Raw genomic sequence first — 23,656 nt, forward strand, 5'->3', positions numbered from 1 at the left:
AGCTTTTGGGACTTGAACTTCCTCTGACTTCTTCGCCGCTTTTTGGACAGCAGAGAGGCAGGAGGGTAGGATCTGCAACCCAATTTAGGATGTAGGACTTCGTTAACATCATTCCAACCAAGGTCCCAAGGAGGGGTAAGTTAAAACCCGAGAGTGGTAGTGGGACCCCGGGGCTCCCCCTGAAAGTGTGAGGGGTTACCGAAGGGTGGGGGTAAGTTCCCGGTGCAGGGGAAAGGTCCGGTCCCGAGTGTGAGGGTTTGTGCGTCCCGTGGTTTTTGCGGGTCCGCGCAGCGCTTATTCGCGCGGTCCAAACTCGGGCAGAGCGGCTCCAAGCTCTGCAGTTACCGGCAGAGCGGATCCGGGCGGCGCGGCGCGGGGCGCAGCGGCTCCCGGCCTGTGGACAGCGGCAGCACGCGGTTCTGGGCAGGTGCGTGGCTCCAATGGTCGGTTTCCCGCGGCGCGGCAGCAGTGGTGCCAGCGCGCGCAGCGGGTTTCGGCAGCGCAGGCGGTTTTTGGTGCAGAGCAGTGGGAGCGTAGGCAGTGGCGGACCCCAGCAAGCGACGGGGGGACCGGCGCGCACAGCACTGACCCCGGCGCAGTGGCTACGTGACTCGGAGAGGCGTGGCCGCCATTTTAAAAGCCGCGCGGCTTGCACACAAGCGGTTTCGCTCCACCCTGGGGGGGGGGGGGGGGGGGGGGGCCGGGGCCGTCCGCACTCTTTCCCGGCTTGGCTGTGGACAGAGTGCTTTTTTTTCAGCTTTCTGTTTGTGCTCTTAAGGAAGGTAGATTCTAAGTGTTGCAGAGAGCAAGTAACATCAAAATGGGTGCAAACTTCTCTGCAACACAGAGAAGCATTTATATCCTAGTTAGAGATAACCCTAAGTAGTGGAAACGCTAAGGTTTCCAAAGCAGTTTGAAACGGTTCGTTCACTGGATATCTTTTAATTTCCCTCAGTTTACCCAGCAGAACATTAATTCTGTCTCTGCCTTGAGACAGAGTAGAAATTCTCCAGAGTAGAAATCCATTTTGATTTAGGTGAAATGTACATCTTTGAGTTAAGTCTGTAGTTTGAAGCCTGTAATCTGTAGCCTGACTGCAAGGCCTAGGTGCAGGAATTCAATGAAGGACAGAGATAAGGGGGAGGAGGCAGAGGGTGATAAAGAGAGACAGAAAGACTGCTGTAAAAGCAAGTCAGCCTGACCAAGGAATTCTTTCTGATAAAGAACTAGCGGCAAATGTCAAGCAAAATTCGTCAAAATGAATATGTATGAACCTATTGTGAAACTGTATGCATATGTATTTGAGAGGGGGATAAAAAGGGACCTGAAGTTCCCAGAGGTACGCGTGTCATTTTAGGGGAATGATTCCCACGTGCGTCCAGTGCTGTAATAAACATACCGGCTTTATGACTTTCACAAAGTTGTGGAGTTTTTGGCTCTATCTCCGCAAAACAGCCTAGGACAAAACTGGAGCTTTGTTAACAGCAAAAGTGGAACAGGGAGACGGAACAGTGTCTCAATTTTTCCCTGTGTTCCTTGTAATTCAGAAAGAAGTGCTTAAGAGGGATTTGAAGGGACAGCCACAGCAAATCTCCCCTCCTGCGGCTCCCCCTACCCCTCCTCCCAACCGTCTGCCCCTGAAGTGAGAGGGACAAGCGAGGCACTCCGAGAATCGCAGGGTACCTGGCACAGCCAGTGGCCTCCCACCTCCCTCTCAGTACCCGGGCTCTGGCAGCTCTGCGCAGGCTGACAGAGCACCTTCCCTGCACCCCCCTAAAACCCCTGTTTCCCCGATTTCGCGTGCTGACCCCCCCTATCCCCAGAACGGCAATGACCACATGGTTGGCATTCAAGATGATGCTGACCGCATGGCCAGAGGCCATAATGTCGGCGGCCACATGGCCGACCTCTTCACCTACTCTTCTTCTTCCCACAATCCCTTTTGCCCACCTGTCCCCTCCCCCAAACCATTTGTGTCCCACAACCCCTTCCTTCCCTTGCAGACTCCTCCCCCTCCCTCCATGTTCCCCCCCCCTCCCCCCATGATGTCATCCTCCAACCTTGGCCCTGGTTCCCACGGTTGCCCTGCCTCCCCACAAGGCCCCACCCCCCTGCCCATTCCTGTTTCCCACCCCCCCTTGCCCGGGTCCCAAGAAGGTGGGGCCGAGGGCTGGGGGTGTGTGCTCCTGCCTGGTTCCCACGGCGGTGGGGCAGGGGGAGGCGGTGTCCCCCCTCCCAGTTATCAAGGAGGTAGGGCAGGGGGAGGGGGTGTTCCTCCTCCCAGTCCCCAAGAGGGTGGGGCTGGGGTAGGTAGTAGTTCCCTTTCTGGCTCCCACAGGGATGGGGCTGGGGGATGAGGTGGTGTCCCTGCTGGTTCCCAAGGGGAAAGCGGCCCCTCTGCTAGGTCCCACGGGGGTAGGGCCGAAAGGGAAAACCCTGGGGTTCAAAATCGGGGGGGGGGGGAAGAAATAGTTTCCTCAGTAACCCCTGTCCAATATTCTGGTGGTAGAAGTGGGCCTAGAAACTATTAGTCTTTCTCCTTCCAAAGAAAGAGAGAATTATGTAAAAGTCAGTTAGTTTGGGAGAAGCAGTGATGTTTTTAGAAGCATGATGAGAGCCACTTTAACATCCCTTTAATTAGTTCCTACTGACCTCCTAGATCTTTTCCAGTGCCTGCTTACTCAATCTGAGTTTGATCTATGGGAAAGCTCCTGGAAAAGATCTCTGAGGGGACTCTTGGTAGAACTTAAGCAAAGCACAGAGGGTGCCAAAGATTTAGAAAATAATGACATCATTTATGAACATCTATGCAGCAAGGGGGAGCGGGCTAAGCCCGAGGACGAAGCTCAGGTGTTATCAAAATTTATTCTAGATAAGATCTTGAAGCTGTGGACAAGACTTTTAACCAGTTGCTGAGTTTTGAAGCTAGGGCTAGTTACTTTAATATTAAACAGTCTCCTTCAGAGAGTTTCTTGCAGCTTGTCGACCAGCTCCGTGCAGAAGATGAGAGACAAGTACAAGACCCCAGAACACAGGTGGAGACAGTGAAAGAGATGGCACAGAGAAATGCAGCAGGGTGCTCCTGGGACTGCCTCTTGACCCTCCACCTACACTGGCAGAGATGATCGAACCCTGTGCTTTGAAGACGGAACTGTTTGGAAGGCGTGGGCAAGGCCGACAAACTCAAGGACTGTGGCAGCTGTAGCTCCAGGAGCAAGGAGGCAACAGATGTCACCAGAGCAGCTTCAACGTGTCATCTGCTTCCAATGCAAAAAGCCAAGACATTTTGCCCGAGACTGCCCCCAAAGCCAGCAACACAGGAAGAAAACCATCAAACCAAAAAGCTAGAACATGAGCGCAGGCCCGCACTGCACCATAACAAAAATGCGCAACATAAATCCCTAAGGGGAAAACCTCCCTCAAAACAGAGAAGGGGAAGGAAGGGAGGCGGGGTGTAGGACAACAAAAGAAATGTTTACAGGACAAAATATGGTGGCCTCACAAGCATTTCAAGCTTGTGACCACCAAAGCTTTTGTTTTCAGGTCTACCCAGTGGACAGTCATTGGAGTGGACCTGCCAGAGGACTCGCAGGACTTGACAAAAGATCACACAGGATTGGACAGTGAGTACTTTGTTATTGGGGACACTGCACACACACCCATGGAGATTGAGGTGGTTCCCATAACCATCAAGGGGGACATAACTCATTCTCCTTGCGCGCTGTCTACAGCCACCCTTCTATTTGGCCAAGGGGCAAATCATCGCCCATTGACCATTCCTGTTCCATCAGAAATCTCAGTAGATGACAAGGCACCTGTGTCTACTGGGGAGAAGTGGTTGATGAGGACAAATGCATTATGGGATGCAACCTAATGTCTGAAGCAGATTATCTCCACGTGGAAGGGTTGCTTGACACAGGGGCAGATGTGACAATCATACCTGAAAGGTTGTGGCTGTCACTTTGGGGTTTGCAACCCATGGCTGGTAAAATCCAAGGTGGAGGAGGAGTCATATTGGCAAAGATATCAAAAAGTGTCATGCAAATTGAAGGACCTGATGGAAAATTGGCCAGTGTCCATCCATTTGTCACTGATTATAAAGTTCCCTTGTGGGGGAGAGACACCATGTCCCAATGGGGGGGTCAAACTGGTCATCCCTAAGACACCCCAGGATTTTCGGAAGCAGCCACTGTGGAGTGCCCTGCCCACAAGTTAGCATGGCTGGATGATAATCCAGTCTGGGTAAATCAGTGGCTACCCAGTAAGGAAAAGCTGAAGGCACTTGAGGAGCTTGTAGAGGAGCTAAATTGGCTAAAGGACACATTGAAGAGACAACTAGCCCTTGGAATTCCCCAGTTTTTGTAATAAAAAAGCCAGGGAAGGATAAGTGACGGCTCCTCCATTATTTAAGAGAAATAAACAAGGTAATTGAGGACATGGGGTCACTCCAACCAGGGATGCCTTCCCCAACAATGCTTCCCCAAAATTGCCAACTGGCTGTCCTGGACATCAAGGACCGTTTCTTCCATATTCCCCTACACCCAGAAGATGTGCCACGGTTTACCTTCTCAGTTCCAACCATCAATCAGAAGCCCCAGTGAAGTGCTACCACTGGAGAGTATTGCCTCAAGGCCTTAAATGCTGTCTTTCCATCTGCCAGTGGCTTCATTGCTGTCCCTAGTGCATGCCCAGAAAAAGGAGGCAATCATCCTACACTACATAGATGATGTGCTTGTGTGTGCCCCTGATGACATAATATTCCAAGACATACTTGACTTAGTAGTTAAAGTTTTAACCTCTGCTGGATTCCAACTGTGGGAAGACAAGGTTCAGAGGATGCCACCTTGGAAGTAACTGGGCTTGGAGATCACTGTGTGGACCGTTGTGCCACAGAAATTGGAAATCAAGAGAGACCCCAAAAACCTAGCGGATTTCCATTCCCTGTGTGGGTCTTTGAACTGGGTTAGGCCTTGGCTAGGCCTTTCCAACAAGGACCTAGCTCCCCTTCTCAATTTATTGAGCTAGCTTCTCCCAGGCAACTGACCCCACAGGCAAAAACCACCATCCAAAAAGTGCAGAAGGCTTTGGCCAAGAGGCAGGCTCATCATTATCAGCCAGAGCTGCCTTTCAAATTCATTGTTTTGGAAAAGTTACCACACTTGCACAGGTTGATATTCCAGTGGATCGAAGGGCAGAAAGATTCGCTCTTAATCATAGAGTGGGTTTTCCTCTCCCACCAGCGATCTAAAAGCATCACACAGCCACAGGAGCTGATAGCTCAGCTGATCCAGAAGGCCAGGGTAAGATTGCGTGAGCTGGTTGGTTGTGGCTTTCAGTGTATTGACCTCCCGGTCAAACTTTCTAAGGACGGAAGGAACTCTCCGGAGAGGTTGACAAAAGAGACGTTAAGAGCACCTGCTCCAGAGCAATGCCAGTCTCCAGCTATCTCTGGACAGCTACAGTGGACAGATATCAGTCCATGCCTCATCACACAAGCTGTTTAACAAGGAATTCCACCTCATTGCTCCTGAGAAAAGAAGTCGGAGGTTACGCAAGGCGCTTACAGTGTTCACTGATGGCATCCCACAAGTCAGTGATGACTTGGAGAAATCATCAGACTCAGCATTGGGAAGCTGATGTTGAGTTTGTAGAGGGGTCGCCCCAAGTTGCCGAACTGGCTGCAGTAGTGAGACCTTTGAGAAGTTCTCAGAGCAAATTAATATGGTTACCAATTCAGCCTACGTGGCAGGAGTAGTGTCCAGGGCAGAGCAGGCAGTTCTCAAAGACATCAAGAACGAGCATCTCTTCAGGTTGCTCTCAAAACTAATTTAATTAGTTTCGCAGCGGGAGCATCCGTTCTATGTCATGCACGTGAGGTCACATTCTGATTTGCCAGGCAAGATTGCAGAATGTAATTGTAAAGCAGATTCCCTTGCCACCCCAGCAGAAATGGCATGCCTTCCAGACGTCTTCCAACAAGCAAAGCTAAGTCATCAGCAATACCATCAAAATGTGCCAGGTCTGATCCATCAGTTCCAGCTAACACGGAGTCAGGCTCGAGCCATTGTGCCCACCTGTCCCAGTTGCCAGCTCCAGGTCGTGCCATCACTGGGTGTTGGGGTTAACCCCCAAGGCCTTGGGAGCTGCAAAGTGTGGCAGACAGACATCACACACATTCCCAGTTTTGGTCGCCTGAAAAATGTACATGTCAGTCTAGACACATATTCAGGTGCGGTTTATGCCTCTGCCCATGCAGGGGAAAGGGCTGTGCATGCCAAAACAACACCTGGTTCAAGCCTTTTCAGTGCTGGAGATTCCTAGGGAGATTAAGACCAACAATGGCCCAGCATATGCCTCCAAGGAGTTCCTAGAGTTTGTCCAGCAGTGGGGGGTGGAGCATAAGACCGGCATTCCCCACTCCCCCACAGGTCAAGCTGTGATCAAGCGTGCCCACCATATGCTCAAACAAGTCCTGGCTAGGCAGGGCAGATCAGCAGCATGGATGGCACCACAACAAAAGCTCTGCAAAGCCCTATTTACCATCAATTTTTTTAATTGCTCATTTGAAAACTAAAGTCCTCCAGTAGTACAGCATTTCCACAGTAACAATCGGTTTAAGTTGTTGCAGTGTCCATCAGTTCTCATTAAGGACCCAGAAATTGGAATTTGATAATCTCTAAGTTCCCTTCCAACCCTAATCATTCTAGCATCTTAATTGCAATTAAGGAGCTATGGTTGTAGGAAAAATCTTTCCTTATGTTAATGTATTAGTAAACTTCTGAAAGTGTCATCAAATAGCAAAGGAGGAAAAAATCTCAAACTGCTTTTTAATTAGGCTGTGTACCACAGCATCACCCATCTCCAGCATTAAACATGAGAGACCATGGGTTTAATGTATCTTATAATTCTGTTTCAATGGCAAACACTGACAAATCCTCTAATCTCTGTCCTCAGGTCAGATAGAGATGTGGTCTCCATTGCCATGCACTCAGTTTAATCAGTCCAGGATCTTACCCACAGCCTTGAATGGGACCTTGGTTTCGATCCCTGTCCTAGGAAGCAACAGAAACAGGCAGAAAGGAGAGACCTGAAAGGACATTTCAAATGTATCATAGGACAGCAGCTGTTAACACTTCACCTCACATTATAAAATACAGCCCTTCTTTTCACCCAGGTAGACTACACAAAACTTCAAATCTTTCTTGAAAGTATGAAGTGTTCTGTCCATTCACCTATAGACAGGGCCCCATGTTGGGAGAAACCAATGCCCACAAGTACCTTACATGGTAAATACTTCCTTTATGTCCCAGAAAAACAAAGCTTTTGACAAAAAGAATGACATCTATCAATTTAAAAATAACTCACTTTGCCTTTTTCAGCAGTTGATTTCAGGAAACTGAAATTTGTCTGAAAAGTCAAAAGAACTTTTTTTTCAAAGCTCACTTTGTTTTGTTACACTATTTTTCCTAGCAGATATTACCTGTTTCTTCTGCCACTGTGCATAAAGCACAGATCTTTGTACTCTGACGAGGTTTTCCAATTCAGCAAACAAGATACACATGTAGGAGAAAAACAGCAAGAGCACAGACTTATGAAAAACATTACTAAAAAAAGTGCATGGGCATATGCCAAGAACAGAGAAGACAAATACTATAAAAACATCAATGCAAGTAATGATATTCAAGGCAACTAAAAGGTGGGTTTAATGCAGTGGAGACACGCATCAGGAAGGAGGAGGAGAATGAACACCCCTTGGAGCTCAAGCTTATCTGCAACAGTTCGTGAAACAGCAAGAAATAAGATAAGAAAAACTTATTGAAAATAATTCTGCTGAACAGAATGCAGCTAATGAAGTAGCTGAAGAACAACAATATTTACAACATGAAATTAAAGGAGTACAAAAAAAAGTGTTAAATAAATTGCACACCAATGAGGAAGGAAGAAAACCAAAAAAAGTTGCAGGTAATTGTCACAGACATCTTTTTGTGAAAATCTTTTCTTAAGATTTTCTCTCTCCTGAGAAGCTGAAGCCTCAGAAACAAAATGTAAACAATGGTTATCTGCTGCTGTGGAATGCATCCGGTGTGTCTGTGATTGGGCCATTTTGAATGTTTACAATTAATGGCCAACCACAGACCAGATAGCTTAGACTCTCTGTCAGAGCCAGCTGCCTTTGTTATCATTCTTTTCTATCTTTGCTATTCTTAGCTAGCTTCTGAGGAAACCTTTCCTTCTATTTCTTTTTAGTATAGTTATAATGTAATATATATATATATATATATATATATATCATAAAATAATAAATCAAGCCTTCTGAACATAGAGTCAACATTCTCGTCTCTTGCCTTATCCGAGAACCCCTGTGAACACTACCACAGGTAATAGGTTGTAATGAAAGCCATAACAAAAGGTTCATAAGAAACATAATTTACTCCTATAATGAATATTATTACACTCCTCAAGATATGAAAGAGGCAGTGATGAACTAAACTAACTCAGGCAGACAGAGATGTTATCGGGTGATTGTTTGATTCGCAAATTTGCATCATATATATGAGCAATAAAAAAGTGTTACAGCATACATATAGTAGATAAGATCCTTTAATATCACCCAACTTAGACTTGCCTTAGTTTGGAAACTTAGGGATGTGTCATGAAAGAGGTGAAGAACACTGCCCCACTTGGTTTTAACAGATGGTGATATATACATTTGGTTACATCTTGCAATTGTAACTTATGACATTGAATTAGAAAAGAACTCATCACACAGGCATCTCCCTAAAAAACACTTTTTCTATGCTTTATATGGCATATTTACAACCCTAGTATTTATGCTCAAAACATTTTGGCACTTCTGCTTGAAATACCAGGTAAAACTAAGACAAAACCCAAGTATTTCTTAATATTGCATTAAGCAATCCAAACCAAGACAGTAATAGTCTTACCATAGACTTACGCATCTTGTGCATGATAGAGCATTTAGCTTGTGTCAAATAAAGTAATGAGCACCATAAGAATACACTCTAAACATTTATTCACCTAATTTTTTGTGCTCATAAGTATCCTTATGAGATTCCTGACTGTTTAGCTTAAGCTATTACTGCCATCAAACATACTAACCCACCATAGCACTTAGTGAGAGATATTGGTGTTTCCTTATTATTGTTTCTCCTCTACCCTACCTTTCTATTTTATACTGGCTTGTACCAAAGTTCTTGGATACCATGAGAAAAAATCATATTTAGAAGCTGTCTCTTCTTCCCGCCTTCTCATATGCCTCCTCTTCCTTAAGCGCATGAAGCAGCAAATAGATGAAAATCATTTGCAGTACTAACAAATAATAGATTTGCAAATCTTTCAATGAAAAACACCAAACCTCAGAAAGGGTAGGTTTTGACTCAGTGATGTGTTGAAAGAGACACAATCTCCCCTCCTAATCTCTTAATCATTTCACCTAAAATTTGGTTAATAAGAGATATGATGATGTAAACAAAATGCTCACCCTGTCCACAGATACTTACCAGGGTGACATGTTTCCAGCTACCTCAGGACAGCTTTGATCTCGAGTTAACTGTACCCTCCAGCACTGGAGGCTACACATTAACAGAATCTATATAATATTCAAAATAATGAGTAATTATTGCTTGAAGCCTAGTTTTATAACAAAGTTTAATCATTAGTCATTGATTTAATACTGATCAGTACCTTAATGGAATCCTCTTATTTTTCAATACCCCTTTAGAAAATTTTCTGTAAATGTATTCTTTGTATGTTGTGACAACATCCAAAGATGATGGGTGAGTTCAAGCAGATGTGCAAAAGACTGAGCTAAGTGTCCAAAGTTTGGGCCATTGGAGAAATGATTGAAAGCTTCCCAAGCCTCATATTTTCTACTTCCTGAAATTTTTTGTGGCTTATGTCTTCTAACATCAAGTAAATCTCAGAAATTCTGGGAGAGAAATATAAAAGACTCTGCTTGGCATGATATTAATAGCATAAATCTTGAAAGACCTACATCCTGCTCTTGACAGGAGAATTCTGTAGATCATAAGTAAAAGAATTATGTGCAATGTGGTAGTCCTGTTTGGCGATAAAAGCAAACTCTGTAAGTTTGCTTACTTGTGTTACAAGAGCTTAAAAAGACAATTACTTCAGTGGTCAGAGAATTAGTACCAGCAGAGTGCTTCAAATACTCTATATTTTTGGCTGAAATAGTAGCTGAATTTAAAGAAAACTGTAAACAGCACAAAACCTCTTATTGCTCCCCATTCCTTTGTGATGAGGATCCTGCTGGGAGGTAGTATTCCCTGTCCTGAAGGTATGCCACAGCTACTAAAATAACTAACCCAAAGACAAGGGCTTGATTTTTTGGACTTATTTTCTGTTAATGAATTTTTATTCTCTTTTGAAATTCATTAACAACTTCTAAAACAGCTGGAGCCATTCCCAAAATAATAAAAGAACAAAACAAAGCAAGACAACCAAACTACTTGAATGAAACTGACAAGTACAGAGGTAAATGTGAAGCAAGATATAAAACCTCAGACTATTATGATGGGAAGAAGGAAATGAATCCAAGTCAAATGTGTGCCCCACTTTTGGTTCTTGGTTAGCTTAGGCACCCCTTCTGAAAAAATATATACAACATCCAGAGTCCATAATGAAAATAACTAGAATCTCACAAAAAATTTACAAAGAAGTACAAAAGAGAGAAGTGGGTTTAGCTCTGGATTGGGAAATGTACACCATTTATAACATAAAAGTATCAAGGAATCAAGTCAGTTGCTCTGAAGGAAGAAGGAAAAAGTAACAAAAACATACCTCCCTTAAGAAGAAATTCACTGTTGAAAAGTTGAGACAACCCATTTAGAGTTGCTACAAGTACAGGTATATTGATATAAAGCTTGATGATACTTCATTTTACAAGTCCCTATAGAATTACTCAAAAAGTTATTTAATTCAGCAAAGGACCAGGAATTACAATGAACAAGAAGATTTGCATTTACAACTTCTGGAAGAAAAAGACCAAGTCAACTGTTAGCAGCCTGAGGTTAAAAATACACACATGTGAGTCAAGGGGTCAGCTGGAAATATATTTAGGATCATTGAAAACTGTAGATGAGTTGAGGGGCCAAGTGGGAATATATTTGGGCTAGTAGAAGATTGCATATTTTAGTTAAGATTTTAAAATTAGTTAAGAAGCTAAGTTAGTGGCAAGTAAGCTATAGGTGGCAAGAATCAAGTACCTTTGTTAAAGAGTAACAAATACATCAGGAAAGAAGCTAGGAGTGACAGGGATAGATGTAGCAATTGTGAAGGAGCAGAGATCATAGAAATACCTTGCCTTAAGAATAATCAAACAGTTAGGAGAGGCTTGGACTGTGACCAGCAGATCAAAAAGTCCTGCCAACTGGCCATGGGTGAAGAGTCCACCACGAGGAAGACAGCTTTCTTCCTCCCATACACCCACTCCCTTATTTCAAAATCACACCAACCCAATTAAGGGAGTACAATTGCGCAGCCATAGTGGATATTCAGCTCATTATAATATGAAGCGGGCAGGTAATGATTATATATTATGCGTCCTTAGAAACTGCTTGGATATGTAAAACCTTCTCTCTATAAACAGAGAGCAAAAGTCTGTCACTCCTTGCACTTGTATTTGGAAAGGATTCCACATGTGTCCAGTGCGCGGCAATAAACACCCTTCTTTTCAACTTTAATTAGTTGAAGAGTCATGTGTCAGTGCATCACATGCACTTTTACATCAAAACATATGTGAAACATCTAGTAGAGGCTGGGGACAGTACAGTGAAGCTGAACAAGTTAGTGTTCATCCTTGCATTTGTCAGACGTTGATTCTAGCATGGTGACAATGACACTGAACGCAAATTAAAGGTGATTAAGGGATAATTTCTAAGCTCACCTTTCTCTGTATTAAGGCTTTGCCTAAGTAAGATTAGTGGACATCATCAGAATGTTTAAATTTTCTCCAAGGATAGAAAGATCTCCAAGCCAGGCTTAATGAGCTAAGATGAAGGAAGCAGCAAAGTGCAATCTAACAGTCTCTCTTTCAAGAGAGTGACATTAATAAGTTCCCAAAAGTGAAGCAAGACATGGAAAAAGATAATAAACACTTTAGCACTTTAGATAAGTAAGCACGACCTCTGTTCCTGAATCAAGATCAAGAAGGAATAAAAATAGTGGGACCTGTTTTCCCTTTCTGCAGGAACAACACCAACATTCCTTGTAGATGTCAAGCTCCTTGTCTCGGTTTGGAGAATTCTAGGAGAAAAACACTTTAAAATGAGTGTTTTTCTCTAAAGAGAGAGGGCTTCAATAACTCCACTTTCTTCTGCCAATGAGAGAAATAAATGCCAGGAATGAAAGTGAAAAAAAAACCACCTTGTTTATTAAACAGTTTATTAAAACTGTTTTTTAACAAAGCAAGATATCCACAAAGCACAGGAAAAAGAAAGAAAATTTAACCTTCCACCCTGTGGACGCCCTGGGGGGCATCCCCTAAGTTAGGGAGACACAATAAGCTTCCCTCAAAAAGCTGTTAAGACCCCATTGGCTCCTTCCCTCATTCCTATGTCTGTTCGTATGTCCCTGAGCCATTTCCTCCCTATTCCCTTATTGGCCCTCATCTTGGTACTGCCCTGAGACCAGGTTTACTCCTGGGGGGTCCCTAGGGAGAGAGAAACCTGGACCGTCTGTGTGTGTGTGTGCCTTGGACCTGAACATCTTACCGCACGGCTGATTAAAACATCTGTGGGTACTATGCAAAAGCCGTTTTTATTTCCCTACCCTGGGCTTTACTAGCAACTATTCAGGCTGCAACAGCACCCCACCTTGACCTCATTGTGTGGCCGAGGGGCAAAGAGTTCACAAAGTGGCTGGGAACCTGCTGGATTTCAGGCATGGATCTTCTTGCAGCCAGCAAAGTTGGTGGAGTTTAATGTCCCTTCTTTCACTGGCTTGGTCTTTGCAGAGTTCAGAGCTGCCAAAGCTGCCCCTCAGGCTCCCCAAACTGAGGAGAAAAAGAAACCAAAAAAAAAACCCCAACAAAAATACTGCTGAAAAATTTTGCTGATGAAAAGCCTCCAGACAAGGGGAAGGAAAGAAAACAAAACTAAAATCCAACCAAACAAGAAAAGCCCCAGAAGCTTTTTGCTGAAGTTGACGAAAATTCATCTAGCAGAAACGGCAATAAAGCAACAATCCATTCAGAAAGTTTAAATGTGCTACCTGGACTAAGATGTATGACAAGAGCAGAGCAAAGGCAGTCATCAAGGAGGGAGACTTTAATGATCAAAACTGATTATCAAGAAAAGCAAAGTACATTTATGCAAACCAAGCAAAGATAATGGAATTTGTCCTTACTCAGAGCTGGATGGGTGTTCAAGCAAAGCAGCCAAAAATCCTAGACAACTGTGCCCAGAGAGGGGAATCTACCAGGGAAGAAAAATGATGAGAGGTAGAGGAGGACAGTTGACTACACTGAAGTGTCTTTATTCCAAAATCCTGTACATTATGGACAGGCAAAATACACCAACTGAAAGGGACTGAGGCCTGATGTATGGAGCACATGTCAATTGTGAAAACAAAAATCAGACAAACCAAAGTGGGAATTAACTTTTTGTCTATTGACCTGAATTTCTGTCCCTGATACAAAACAGGTTGAACGTTTAATCTGGTCAATAATCTTAGCCCCAAAGATCCAAACTGAAGGGAAAGAAATGAATGAAGGACATGAATGAAAACCACAGCTAAGTAGCAGTAGCAGTTATATTGCAAAGCCCTTACAGTAAAGCAAGCTGTCTATTTGAACTCTCAGAGTGTGGCAATACAACAATAACAGGCAACAGACAACAACAATTTCCATGGGAACAATGAAATACAATTATGTAGATATATAGAAATCTTTAGATTTCTATATATCCTCTCACTCCATCTTGCTCAGGAGAAATTTTGAAAATCTATCCAAGGCATCACAAGTAATGCATATACAGCTTTTTATCACTTAAAAAATCATCAATTGAAAGAAAAAAGTGTGAGAACCGGTTTTGAAGTGACAGATAATTTGAACAATCTAGCAACTGCAAAGATAGGTAAAGAGAAGAATCAGATAAAATCACTGACATTTAGTGACTGGTGAAATAAGCATTGGAGGTTGGAGTATACAAAGATCAGAATTAGACACTAAAGAGTTAATAATAAAATAGCTAATTCTGAAGACTCAAAATACAATTCCTGCCTGCGTGGTTTCGTTTTGATTGTTAAATTCTCTCTCCTTACCAGAAATAAAATATTTGCACAGGATTGGTGGACTACACATTACTTAGTAAACAGCCTACTGATAGCTACAGTAAAGAAACTTCTAAGAAAATGGCAGGATAAGAAAGCAGTTGTATCATTTGAAATGCCCCCATGGAAGTACAGACAGCCCAATACTGAGGAAAATTTTCTATTCCAATGTCTGTTTCAGAATATCAAAGCCAAAAATCATACTGCCCCCTGCTTAGATCTGGTAGCTAGGCTAGCTAAGAAAAAGATGAATTTCCCAGCAATGCAATGTTTGAGGAAATTGCTCATTGTATGTTCCCTTGGGCTGGATGCCAAAAGGAAATTCAAGATCTATTGGCCAACTCAGCTGCTATGCAGTAACAGCATCTGAAAAACAACTCATGATCTTTGCCACGTTAGGGCAACCTCTCTGCAAATAAAAGCTAATAAGATTTGAATTGAAAGGCATGTTGATAGAGTTTATAATGTCTGGGACAAACTCTCAGCTACTGGGACAGATTTAAGAGCCAGGATAGAGTACTTGCTGAGGACTGGGACCCAAAAAAATGGCAATTTCCTGACCATGGATTTCAGTTGGGCAAGAGGGGAGAGGAGATGGAAAAAGAAACAACACTTGTGGGTTTTGTTTGGTTTTGGTTTTGGTTTCCCATAAATGTAGTCCTTTAAAAACACTCCAAGATAATATATGACTGGACAACCTGTACATTGCCTTAAACAAAAATACCACTTTAAATCAGCACAGGCTCAGCGAACCACTAAAAACTTATTTCACATCATTACATTCCTCTTTGAGGCAAAACTTTCTCAGTCACACAGATATTCAGGGAGATACCAGTCCTTTGAGAGCCAAACACTGTCCCAATCCTGAATAACATTCAGTGACTCATTCGCATGTCATAGTCTCAATGATGAAGACAGAGCACACCACTACATCCACAGCTGAGCCCATTTTTGTCTATTATCTACCTCTCTTGATCCTTCCATCACTGCACCATTGGAGGCACACACTTCTTGTGTTGCTTCTCAGTATGCCTGCGAAGACCAGCAGATCTCCTGTGGAGAAAAGGGAAATGTTCCACACATGTACTTAAGCTCCCTTAGACTCAGCAGGACTTATATTCCTTTGAATCTTGAAGTCATTTGAATATCACCTTCAAACTTCTATTTGGTCAGTGTCTACAAGCAATGTAACTTTCAGCAATAGCCCTCAATTGCTTGTAGTGTATCTAAAACACACTTTCAAGGTTCTAATTATTATGACACAGAAGTCTAGCAAGTACATACTCAATGGAACTGTGGAAATTCAAGGGTTGAACATTTACTCATAGATAGATAGATAGATAGATAGATGGACAGATAGATAGATATATCCAGTCTATCATTCTCTCATCTAGGGATTCATGATACTGCATTGTTTCCCACAACAAAGTATTTGAAAATGTGGAGAGAATGTGGGCTTTTTATAGATTACCTTCTCCTATTTTAGCTACCATATTAAATGCATTGCTCTGCACTGTCATATAGAGACATTTGTGTGGGGGAACACACCCACTTAATTGATAGCAGGATAGAGAAGCATGAGCTCTTTTTTTTACATGCAAGAAGAGTACCGCTTCCAAATTTGCAGAGATGGACTGGAATTTGTTGCAAAAGAAATCCTTTTGCCTGGTCCAAAGGAAAAGGTCATTTTCAGCACAAGTTAAGACAACTACAAGCTTTTTCAGGACTCAATAGCAATAGCTTCAGTAACAATGAAAGAACAGGTCTCAGATGCAGAGGGAGATGTATAAATATTCTCCATTGTTACTAGTTTCGAATATAATCATCTGAAGAACAAGTGACTTTGTCACCATTTACTTCAAACAGAATGGAAGCATCTTCAAAAGCAAGTCACAGATCTTCTTTATATCATGTATTTTAGCCAAAAATCCTGTTTATGCTAACTGTAACAGAACACACTTCCCAGAAAAAAGGAGCAATAATGAGATCAATAAGATATAAATGGGACATAAAGAAGGAACATAATCAGCATGGCTGAAGGTTGGACTGATGTAATATGATCAGTGTAGTAAGTATGGTTTAAGAAAGTGTCTTAGTTACAATGGAAGGTGTAACCAAAAGTATTCTATTACCATCTACATGAGCTGGTAAAAATGGTGGGGCAGTGTTCTTTATCTTCTCCACAACTCAGCCCTGATAGCTCCCTCCAGGGAAGCAGCAGCCACCCTGAGGGGCCCAAATCCACTAAAAGGCCATCAAGGTCTCGTAGAGCGATTCACAGAATTACATCATCCCATTGTGAGATGCCCCACCCTGGGGGAGGAACCAGACATACCCTATACCTGTGTATAACGTGAAGCCTGGGACACCAGAGCAGCCCTACCATTGGATTCCCAGAGCACAAAAGCTCGATAACCACTACTGGATCTCCAGAGAAGGACCATACCTTTTTCTACAGGATCACCACTTGGACAGAACAACACTCATCACACCAATGGGACTGTAGCTACCATTTTATTGGACTGCTGCCATCAACCTGACCAAGAGGATGTCAGGTCGTATTGTGACTTTGTCAGTTTAAACCAGTGTTTCTGTGCTATTGACTTTACTGTAATTTTCCTATTAAATTGTAGTTCTGATTTGGGATGTCTCAGAAGATACTTGCGTGGAGTTAATTCCTCCCAATGATTTGCCTTCAAACCAGAACAGAAAGGCACAGAACAGGGCAATAGTCAGAAGCCTAGAAGACAAGACCTGGAAGAGTATACAATGATTGTGCAGTCTAAAGAGGAATCTGAAAAAAATGGGACGGAAAAGCATTCAAAACAAAACAAAACAAAATTGCTACAAGGAGAGGAAGAATCAAATTGAGAACTTAGTAACTCTTCCTCAGGCCTCTGGCTGTGTTTATGCTGGAGGCAGACTGAGGTGTTAGACAACAAGAACATTTCTTGCAATCCTATATGTTCTCCACACCCATAGTAAGCAAAGACAAAATGGTGAGGCTTAAATCTACACCAATGAAAAATCAGGTTATGTCTAAAGAAAAGCAGAACCAAAGGTCTCTCTATCAAAAAGGGCAATTATTCTTCTAACTGAATAGTCTAAGGAAAGTCAGGATTTCTATCTAAGGAAAATTTTTCAAAAAAAACCCTCTTGTCAGGATATGTCACAAATGCTGCCTTTACAGAGAAAAACGGACTGAATGACTATCAGGGCTTCTCTCATCTTATGATACAAGGATTTAATCTTGAAAGGTTGTCTGCCCACCATCCTTCCTGCATAAAAGGTCTCTGGATTGGTTTGAGAGATCTGAGCTAACTAGAAAACATCTGATTGGAGCATACCTATCATGTCAAGTATTATTTTCGTAAGGTAATAACTAAAAAAAAGAGGTAAGGAAGACCCTACCTACCCAAGGCTGTTACTGGGTCAGTTACTGATCACTAATAAACATACATCTGCCAACACACCATGAACCTTCTTTTCAGGTTGAAAATACCTTTGCAAACTGGTTGCTAGGAGCTCTACTTCTTGACATTTACATGCTTGAACGAAAACCTGCTGTTTAGCAAAACATCATGATAAATGTGTCTGGGGGTTGACGCTGGCTAGAAACCAGGTACCCATGAGAAAAATTATTCACTCATTCTCCTTTGCTATAGTTGGGCAGAGGAGGGGGAAAGAACAATTAAAAGGCTTGTGGGGTGAGATAATTATTAGGAGAAAAAACTCCAAAGGCAAAACAGGATCAAAACTTAAAAGATATAAAGAAAAATTTATAGACAGAATTTGAAAAGTAGCATTTTGAGAACTAAAATAAACCTTTAGAATACCTACCCCCCCCCCCCAACAGCTGTTTCCTTCCCACTGACAGCACAGGGAGATAAAACGTGGAGTCAGTTTGTCACTTCCAAAAATTTTTCTTCAGTTTGCTTAGGGAGAGGAGTCTCTTTTGCTATGCCATGGGATCTTTCTCACAGAAGACAGTTCTCTGTGAACTTTTCTAATGTGGTTAAATTTTCTTGAGTAGCAGTTCCACCCAACCTGCTGCAATGTGAGTCCTTCCCATGGGCAAAGCAGTCTTCCCACAACTCTTTTTTTGTGGGCCATTTGGCTCATGGAGGGTAGTTTTTAAGGATTAGCTGGTTTAGTATAAACGCAAGGGTCCTCTTCATCTGTCTCTAGAAGCAAGGGTTCTCTCTCTGTTCAAGTCTCTCACCAGATCACAGCTTCTCAGCATCCACACATTCCAACACAACCACCTTTTTCTCATGGGCTGCAGTTGAATTTTGCGTCTCCTCCCCATTCACTTCATGAATTACAGGGAAATAGTTTGTTGTATTATAGTCCTCACCATGGCTTGCAGAAGTACCTCAACTCGGATGCATGAAGCACCTCCTCCTCCCCCTCCCTCTATTGCACTGACTTAGTTGTTGCCATGTTGTTCTTTTCACGTGTCTTCACCTTTCCTTTTTCTCTGATCCAAGAGAGAATTGGTGTCTCTAAGTTCGTTTGTTTACAAGTTCTATCAATTAAAAAGTTTTTGTAGAGTTCTGGAAGGCTGAAAGGTTGATCCTGTCTGTGCTCCGCATCGCAGAATTGGTCCAATGCCTCTCACTGCTGGGTATGTGGCCCCCACTGGCACCATGTGAGCCACAGCACAGCCCCAGCGGCTGCGCTAGGAAGGCCCCCGGCCACGCTGGGAAGGGACCCAGTGGCTCACTCACCACCCTTTGGAGGGCAGGAAGAAAGAGGATTCCTGTGTTTTTTTCTTTCTTAAACATGTTATCATAGAGACATTACATGGATGGGCTTAGCAGCTGGCCTGCAGGCCAAACAACTGAGTTAGCAGAAGAAATTGATAAAATACGAGTTTATCCATAGTAAGGAAGAAAAGCAAGACCGTTAGCATGGAAACCAATAAAAAAGACACATAAGGGATACTTGCAGTTAGAGGATATGTGCCTTACTGAGCAGCATACATGCCTTAATAATAATTTGTTCTAAACTCTTGCCAATTAATTATTGATATTAATTGCTTTGTACCAATAAAATACAATAAGCTATTTCTTTGTCCAATGAATATAATGAGCTGTTTTGATGAAACAAATGACTTAAGATCACACTTTGTTAGGGGTACTTGAGAACAACTTGTAATAAAGAAGAAGCCATTGTTGTCACTGGACAAGTGTATGTGTATGTCATGTGTCCATCTCTAGGGTGACGATGTTACTAGCTTTGCTAATTGGCTTAGCAGTGTGCCTATTCTCAGAGCCAGACAGCGACTGGTTTTGCCAGCACAAAGGAAGCTTTTAGCAGGTCCTCACAGAAAATCACTTTTGTGGCTGGCTTCTTTTGTCCTCATCAAAAATTAAGTCCTGCAAAACCAACAAAAAATGTCATTTTAAGCATTGTCTGCTGCAGTTCTAATTAGCTTGTAAGCAAAGCATGAGCATCATATTAGATCTCAGATGGAAGTCCTGTTTTGCAACAGCCAAATACAGGTTGTCTCAAAATTGTGGGGACTGGTGAAGCCACTTGAAATCAAGTTTAAAAAATTAATTTAAAAATATATATTTTACTGACAGCAATATCTCTATTTAAAATCTCAAGAAAAACAAATTGCTTTGTAGGAATATTCCTATTAATTCATTACCTCTCAATAATGCGAGCTAGAAAGAATATGAACAAGTTCATGCAATCCATTACTAGACATTAGCCTGACCTCAAAAAAAGAAGAAACCCATGTTTGACCTCCAATTCTGGCAGATTAGTAGCTGGATTAATAGCTTTTTTCCCATGTGTTGATTTTTTAGGTGTTAGAGGAGAAAAATACTACTGCTGTCTACTTGAGTTGTTGCAGGGACTGTTCATTGCCTTTGAAAATGGTTTGGGGGAGTGCTGTGTCAGCGGGAGCAAGTGAGTAAGCAACCAGTAGGAAGTGGCTTTCAGAGACAGAATCCTATGGGTTTGCTGGACCAAGAAAATGTTTTCCTCAACAGCTCCTTAGATCAGCCTTGACTGTATAAAATCATAATTTGCAGAGTATGTCAGGGACTTGCTGCCATCAAGGATGGTGGCAGCTTGGACACTTTGTTCCCTACAATACCACTCTAGGGAGGACCTGGATGGAGAGCAGGTACTCCACATCCCATGAAGTCCTGCTAAGCTGCAAGAAGCTGTGAGAAAGGAAAATTGAAAAGCTAGTCCTTATTTCATCCCTGCTGCTATTATACAAATCAATCAATAGAGAACAGAGCCTTTCAAATTTTAATCAAAGTGATAGTGATCAAAAGCCTTTACTGGCCTGGCTGCTCAGTGCGAAGAGGAAGGTTTTGAGCAGTGCATCTCACAGGAGCTATACATCATCTTCACAAGACAGCCTCCTAGTGGCAGGAAAAGAATGACAAGCAATAGTGTGTTACACGAGTTTTGGGCACTTCACACATCCGTGGCTTCTGCAGTAGGAGTGTGAGAACAGCACATTTGGGCAGAGCTTGCAACCTTCAGCCATTACTTGAGATAGAGTATGAGAGAGAAGAAAAGCTCTTAGATGATCTGTCTCCTGGGACAGTGAAGTGACTCCAGGCCATCCATTTGAAGACTGATGAACTAGCAAAATCTGTTGAATAATGCATTCAATTCTAGTTTGGCTTGACTTCAATAATAAAAAATCTTCTGCATCACTGAGTGTATGAAACTACCCATTAGCTGATCAGATCTGAATTCAGCAACATTGGAGAAACTCATCATGCAGGCCAAATTTGTCATGGTACATTAGTTAACGAAGCTGGAAAGCCCTACTTACTAAAATGTATGAATCTATGTCTAGCTCCAGTATTGAATAGAGTTTAAGCATAGAAAACTGGTTCTGTGAACTCTGAGCTTGTGTTAAAATGGAAGGAAAAAAAATTATGATGTCAATTAGGGGTTATGATAGTTATAATCGACATAAAGCTGATCTAAGTATGAAAGCACATATAAAAAGCTGCTCACTTGCCACTGCAGGTTCTGAAGGGTCCACTGGGGATATCTTGCAATATTTGCTGCTCAATTTCAAGATCAAGCTTCTTGAGATGGGAAACAGTGTAAGAATTTCAAGTAGTTAAAATGTGGGCAAACCGCAAGTGGAACAAAAAGAACCCCCTGTGACGTGAAGGACATAAAAAGGAACCATAACAATCACTATGGTGACAGAGTGCCAGTGCTGGGATTGAAGATGCCGTTGCCCCTGATACAATGGGTCTGGCTCAGAACACCCTCCAGAGGCAGAGTCACTGTCACTGGTATAACACAGGGAAACCAGCTCTGTTTGGCTAAGCTCCTGGAAGGGAGACTCAGGCATCATTCATACATTCTTGAGATACCATGCATGGACTCTATCCACACTTACAGACCTGCCAGGGTAGGCTTTCTCTGATGTCGTTTGAAATACATACTTCTGAAAGATGGGAAAGGAATGACAAAGACCATCACCCTGCATGCTCAGTGGATTGCATCTGTGAAAAAGATATTGAATTTGATGAAGGGTTCCCTGTCATCCTGAGACAAGTTCCTTTTTGGTATTTGTAAGATGACACACCATCAATTACTCTTAAAATTATGTATTTGCCCTGAAATCCTATGGCTCAGGCTATAAATAAGAAACTCAGTTAATAATCTAAGAAATTAACAGTCCTAGTAATGAAAACTTCCACATCAGTCATAATAACATGTTTCCTTTTTCATCTGCAATGAGAGGTTTATTGATACACATCTGGCAATATGCATTTATAGGGAAGACAGATAATATTAGCAGGCATTCAAATTCCTCATGTAAATTTGTGTTAACTAGAGCTACAAACACTTAGCAGGAGAGGTCTGTTTCACAGCATCTGATGTTTATCCATGTTTGGGGTGCTATTTTAAGTTTATTTTTTAAGGTTATTTCACAAACATCTCATTGTGCTGTTTCTTACAAAACCCGAGTGATTAGTGCTGAAAATTGAGCTAAAAATACAAAATATAAGTTAAAAAATTTCTGCAAGTTATTCAAGACCATGTATTTAATAACTGAGTCTGAGAAGAATGACAAAAAGAGACTTAGGATCCAACCTTGTGCTATTTTTTCTCCCTATAGCTTTCAAAAGTAATGATTAAAATTTAGTTAATTATGTAATTGAAGATTGATAGTTTTGTCTATACAGTAATAGAATAATAATGTAGTTAATGTTACATTAAGGAATATGCATTGTGTTTGGAAGGAGAAGCCTCTGTAAATTTTTGCTGGAGTGATCTAAAAATTTCCTTATTTACAGGGAAAGGATACGAGATAGTATGAGATACACTTCATGAAAATTAGAACTCAAACTTGAAAGAAATAAATAGGTTCTAAACTGTGCAATAACCTTCCATGAATTAAGCCATGGTTCAAGAGCCATTTTAAGCACTCCTCAGAGTTAATGGTAACCCTATTAGTAAACATGGGTTAATTCACAGACTTGGGGTGATTTTATGATGATAGTCTGTTCCTGATCATCTGCTTTATGCCCAGAATGGCTGTGTAGCTTTAAGGTGCATCTGGGAGAGGGGCAGGAGCCTGGGAAGTCCAGCGCCGGCTTTGTTCCGAGACTCTCTCCGTTTGTGGCACAGACCAGACATTATATTGCAGCCTAGCTATGTTAGTTTTTTTTCTAGCTTAAGCAAGAAGGTTTTATCCCTTCCCCTGACCTGGATGCTGCACGAGCAATCATTTCGGTGGCTTCTGTTTTGTTTTGTTTTGTTTTTTGAACTATTTGGCTTATTTTCAGTCCAAAATCAGACAATTGCTGAGGCAGTTCACCAGGACCTGCAGGAAGAACAGCAGGGGCCGCTCCAGGCAGCCCGAGACCTCAGGTAAAGCTGAACCAACAAGAGAAAGGACACCAAAATCCACCAGCTTCATCTGCTTTGACGAGGAGACCAACGCCAGAAATTCAACAGGTTCCCCCCATCTGTTTTGCCTGAGCTGCTGCATGAACTCCTTTTTCCCTTCCTTGAAACAAAAGGAAGGCCACTCTTTTGCCTTCCCTGCCAGTGGCCAGCCAGTGTGTTTTCTTCCCCAGGCTTTTTGGGGTGTTTTAAGTTTCTTTTTGTTCTGCTGGAAGGAGGGGTGGAGTGGGAGGGGATGGGATGAGGGCTAAGGTTCTGAAAGTTCAATATCTAGCATTTATTAAATTTTTTCCTGTGCTGTACGGGCACTTTGGTCTGTCAATAAACAGGTCTCTTTCACTTTCACTCACTGGTATTCATTTTTCTCATTGGCAAAAGGGATTACTGAAGTCCTTCTCTTTAGAAGAAACTCAGATTCCAGAGTGTTTTCTCC

The 23,656-nt window shown here is 42.4% G+C and overlaps 1 long non-coding RNA gene across 2 annotated transcripts; it reads left to right on the plus strand.

Moving 5' to 3' along the window:
* Nucleotides 1–23,404, plus strand: LOC139589135 (uncharacterized). Of its 2 annotated transcripts, none has more exons than XR_011678946.1 (3): nucleotides 1–135; nucleotides 3,544–3,623; nucleotides 23,103–23,404. It is a non-coding gene; the product is annotated as an uncharacterized lncRNA (long non-coding RNA). The 2 variants fall into 2 exon arrangements; XR_011678943.1 differs by lacking the exon at nucleotides 23,103–23,404 and adding an exon at nucleotides 12,995–15,485.
* The last annotated feature ends 252 nt before the right edge of the window (nucleotides 23,405–23,656 follow it).

Source organism: Agelaius tricolor, unplaced genomic scaffold, assembly GCF_023055355.1.
Source record: "Agelaius tricolor isolate 1412-34295 unplaced genomic scaffold, bAgeTri1.0.p SCAF_1, whole genome shotgun sequence".
NCBI classification, from domain to species: domain Eukaryota; kingdom Metazoa; phylum Chordata; class Aves; order Passeriformes; family Icteridae; genus Agelaius; species Agelaius tricolor.